Below are 5,510 nucleotides of genomic sequence, written 5' to 3'. Positions count from 1 at the left end.
CAGCCAGGGTGGTGCAAAGAGGAGTTGGTGATGCTCGTTCCTCTCACGGTGACAGCACAAACGCCGCGACCCTCAGGATCAGCGGCCCTGCTGGGCCCAGCTGTCCCCCTGCTACCCTCCCGCTCGCAGGTAGAGAATGTCACAGATTCACAACCCTCACTGATGCTTGGCTGAAAGCAGAAACAGCAACCTGTGGGAAGTGGATTTTTCCAGTGCTCCATTATGTATAGGAAAAAAGCCCACACCACAGAAACTCCTGCACCAGAACACTCTGCAGCAGTGTCTGCCTGGGAAGCGGGGATGTGAAGAGCCAACGCACAGCCAACAAGGCAGCTGCCAGCCCTGCTTGCTCCCTGTCCTCCCAGCTGCCCAGCACGTTACTTCTATGCTGGGTATGTAGCTGGGAAGCATGCCTGTCCGCATGCCTAACTACATGCCAGCAGCCAAAAAGCCTTGCCTGGAAAACACACAACCTCCAGAAACCACAGGTTCTCAGACATCAGCAACCTCCAGTGTTATTAAAGCCGCTTCAAAGCAGTCAGATATTCTCCAGCACATTCCCATGCTCTTGCTCATGCTTGTGGATGTACAGTTACTTGTTAACACGTGTACCGTTCTAATTTTAAACAGCTGTCTCTCTTTCCCGTGCTTGACAGCAGTCTCAGTAGATAAATACTGCAGAAGCAAAATAAAACCAGCTTCTTGACAGCTGATACCTCACCTGGGCTCAGTTTCTTGCTCCTTGTGGAGCTGCTTTATCACAGCATGAATCTTATGTTGCACAACACAAACTGTCAGCCCAGTGGCTTACAGCTAAGCCCCTGCATCCAAATTTATGCAACATGATAACAAAACAGATAAACTGATTTTTCCAACGCTGATTTTTCATTGCCTGGCCACAGAAACTTTTGCATGTTACACATTATTCCTCTACATTTTCACATCTATAAACTGATTTCTGCTTCACTCTATTGAGAGCCAATGAGTTGTTAGAATAAAACTACATGGAACAAGATGGATAAGTAGAAATACAGACCTGATCACTTAATAGTGGTATACTTTTCTTAGGACCTGAACAAGTGCAAACCCTCCAGTTTCTTTTATTATTGCCTACCCCAAGAATTCAAATAGTCAGAAGCCAAGCTGCCTAAACTTTTCAGGTAATTTTTACTCTTATATCTTTCAATATTTGAATCCTTAACAGACCCCTTGCAAGCATTTATCTTACAGGACTCTCATAATGTCAAAATTAGGTAACTCTTACAAAACCATTTTTAAATGAAGTTATCGTTAAAAAAAAAAGAGAGAGAGAGAGAGAACAGCTTCACAAAACCAAGCAGTAGAGAACCCTTCTTGGCACAAACTTGTGAGCTATTTCCAATTATGCAGTACTTCAGGAGAGCTGAAGAGCCCACTTACTACAAGCATATGTAACAGCATTTAGAATATTTTCATGCTGCAGTCTACGTGCATAGGTGTTCATGCAAAGGAGTTGGAGAAGGTTGCACTTCATCCTGAGTGCAATTTTAGGAGCTTTTTGAAAATGTTGTTTATCATATCCTGAGCGTGGTACTGAGCCAGAACTAAAGAGCAGCCTTTTTCCTTCTATGAATCTCCCGGCTTTATATTTTTCAGCATTCTTCTGCTAGAACTGTCTTGCATGGACACTTAAAAGTGAAATAAATCTTCTGCATATGCGATGTGTGCCATGCGGTCACCTAAGTGCCTAATTCCCTTTGTGGATCTTGTCAAAAACCTTTGTGTGTATGTGCACGTGTGTTTCTCCCGACATTGCAAAAGCACGGGGAGTTCTGTGCCTCTTCATCTCATATCCAAAGAGAAATAATGTTCCCAAAGGCTTCTGCTATGAAAAGACTGCAAGAACATTTTCGTATAAGTTTTACTCTGCCAAGATGACAATAGCTTGTATTTCTTCTACATCAGAAAATCTTTTCATGCATCCTTCACTCTCCCTACCCATTATAAAACATATGTTCCTCAGTGCAGTGTAAAACAAAGCATTGGAAAAGACAGCAGCTTTAACCAGAATTTTCAGAAAAACATGTTTTTTGTTTTCTTGCACTTTCCTGGGTGACTTGTCATGTCAAATAGCGTCAGTCACATCTGATTAGGTGACTTTATGACTGGGAGACATAAAGCTAGATGACTGATGCACCTCAATCCAATGTGCTGTGAGATGACTCACCCTCTGGGAAGCTTAAAACAATGCACTTTTCAGAAAGCTTAACCCTTAATGCTCAGAGTCAAATTCCACTAGCATGCTTCCATTATGGTGATATGATAGAGGGTGACCGTTGACTTGGAGGTGTAAGGAAGAAGCGTGGCTATTCAGAAAGTGAGCTGATTTAATTAAATGTCTGAAGAATAAGCTAGTGAGTTTTTGAGTTGGCGTTACCATACCAGACAGTGGATTTGTATCCCTTATGAAAATTGTTGTCAGTAAAATATTACAGTTATAATAAATCCAGACTCACATGGAATAACCAAGAAAGTTGATTGCTTTGGTTTGGTTATCCAACCTTTCAGTTGTCTGCTTAGATATGAGAAGTTTTCATAAAATGTTGATTGGTTGATGAAAAATCTGGGGGTATGCAACATTAATTGCCACCTATGGTTATTTCTCCCTTTTATTTAAACCCAGTGACAAGCCAGAGATGTTCTGGGATATATTTCTTGAGGGGCAACATTTTTCGTGACATTTTGAAAGTAATTTACTATTTATTTTAAGCAGGAAAAGAGACACACAAAGTAATATACACATGGTATTATTCATCACAGATTTGTGCTTTCTTTAACAAAAGCTAGTCCAGGTATCTACTCAGATACAATCTAACAACATGGAAATAATTGTGCTGCATCAAGATAATGCAGATGTTTTACCTGTAGAGAGTAACACATTTCAGCATTAGCTATTACTATACCATCATAAAGTAATATTATTTTCTTGCAGTACATGATGATTAGACCTCAAAAAAAATCACTGTTTGTCTGTGCAATCCTCATTTTAGCTCTTTTACCTATTTAAAAGTAACCTACCAGGAAAGAAAATGGATCAGGTTGTAATGATGTTCTTTTGAGAATTTCATTAGTTATGTATGGGAATAGTAAAGCAAATAAGTAAGAAATACGGCAGCAGCAACAAAGAACCCATGCTTTGCCTTTACAGCTCATGGACACCACCCACCTCCTGCTTGAGGTCCTTCCATGAACTCCAGGAAGCTGAACATGACTTGCTAAGAGCCTTCTCTACCGGAAAGTCAAACACCAGAACAGCTACTACAGATAGGATGTAGTAACAAGGAAGGCATCGCCCCAAAGATAATCAGTGTTGGATTATCTACAAATTGTGATGTCAGATTGATTCAAAGAGAAAAATGTATGGGCCAACCGTTGATGCAAAGTGTTTGCATGTCTGTGGTGGCTTATGGTTGACATCTTGGTTAATAAATCCAACCAATTAAGACTTTAAATTACATACATAGAGTGGATTAAAGTCTGGTTAAATAAATGGAACCCAAGTGTATAAAGAGTAGTCTTGTCTAACAGCTGTTTCAAGTGCAGTCCCTAAGGGTCTGTTCTGTGCTACCTAACTTTTCTATCAATGATTTGGGTATAATATAAAAACGTTACTGAGAAAGAATGCATGATCAATAATAAAAAGAGTAGACCAATAATGCCAAGTGAGCTGGATGCTTCTGTAAGTTATGCATGAAGAGCAAATATGCGTTTCAGTAGTGCCAAATATGAAACCACAAACCTGAAAATGAAGTATGCAGGCCATAGTAATGTGATGAGGAATCTATCCTTGAAAGCACTCACTTTGAGAAAGATCTATGGGTTTGTAGACGAAAGTTAATTTCCTGCTCAGAAGGATAAAATATAAAAGTGTAATCCTGGTGTATACAAGCAGCAGAATCTCAAAGAGCAACAAGCTCTATTGCCTTTTTACATGGTATTGGTACTACTGTTCCTGAAATCTGTCCACTCTTCTGGCATTTACAATTCAATACTGGAGAATCCAGGAGACCAGAGAAGAGGCACATGAGTGAGCAAAGTGCATGAAAACATGCTTTGTGGTGAAAGGCTCCAGGAGCTCTGTCTATTTAGCTCTTCTCAAAGAAGACCATCTGACTTGATCATAGCACAAAAGGAAGAGAAATTTGACAGCTGCTGCTGCTGTCAAAGATGCAGTAGCTGGATTCTGAAATTCGGTAAATTTACATTAACTACAAAGTTCAGATTCACGCCATAGTTGAGCTGGTAGAAGAATAGAGTAAATGTAGATCTTTTTCTTTCCAGTGCATGGATGGCTCTGTAAAGACAATATTGTAGTTGAAGCTCAAATTCTGTCCTTCCAGCAACAATTCATGAAGGGAGTCCCATCACTTAGGATACTCAGGAAGTTATGTTTGATGATCATATTCATCCCCCTTGACCTTTAAATCTACAACACTAGCTGAAGATTAGACCCTAAATTTGGAAAAAAAAAATAATGCTCCAGATAGCTAGCCTTTAGCAACCACTCTAAGGATCATCCATAGTGTGCATACTATTGACCATAAACTCGTTTTTCCCTCAAAGCTGTGAGTTGACAAAAAGTCCTAAAAGAAAGACTGGCAGAACATTTTCACCCCTATACAAGATGCACAAAACACTTCCCAGTGAGAAGGGGAAAACTGGAACATGGGAATATCATGTAGCTGGCACTATCAGACAGTTGCAGGACAGTAATAAATACTGTTAAACCACTGACCAATACCGCTAGTCAAGGTTTCTATGTGCACTGGTATAAAAGGTCCAAAAGTATACAGCACTTCACTGGATAGAGGAAAGTATTTGTAAATCTATTTGCTGAAAACAAGTTGCACTCAGTTATTAAAATTCAGTCCAAATCTTTATATCTGCAGAATATATTTGGCTGTGCAAGGAGGACAGGATTGAAATCCAATCACTAGTAGCTTTGCCTTGCATTTATTCTGCTATTCTAACATGAGGGGTGACTGGGAGTTAGCCCAGCACCATGTCATCTCTACCAATGAAACCTATATATGAAGCCTACTGTAGCCTTAGGATATTTGACAGGAGATGCCAACTGATTCGTTGCTCCATCATATCAGCCTTTTATTTGCTTGCATTCTTAAAAGAGGAAGACTGGGATTCTATAAGTAGATCGACTCCTGTGCAATTGCACTCTGAGTGTAAAAAGACACTGCATGATAAATTCCCACCTGCATCAAACACTCTTATCTCCTTCTCATTTCTTGTGCCCTCTCCCACTCACCTGGAACTGAACACTTCCCCTTTGTTTTATCTTATCTTGAAAACAAGGAAATACCACGAGATACATGTCAATATGACCTCTGTGAACTAGGAAAAAGCTGTCTAATGTAATGCCTTGTGGCTCCATTAAACCAATTAAAGATGCATCTTGAATTCTAGCAGTGTTGGGAAAAGAAAATAAGCTTTAGGCTGTGAGTTTAAAAAAATGT

This window comes from Gallus gallus, chromosome 4, assembly GCF_016699485.2.
Source record: "Gallus gallus isolate bGalGal1 chromosome 4, bGalGal1.mat.broiler.GRCg7b, whole genome shotgun sequence".
NCBI lineage: Eukaryota > Metazoa > Chordata > Aves > Galliformes > Phasianidae > Gallus > Gallus gallus.
Note: the sequence above shows the minus strand (reverse complement) of the source record.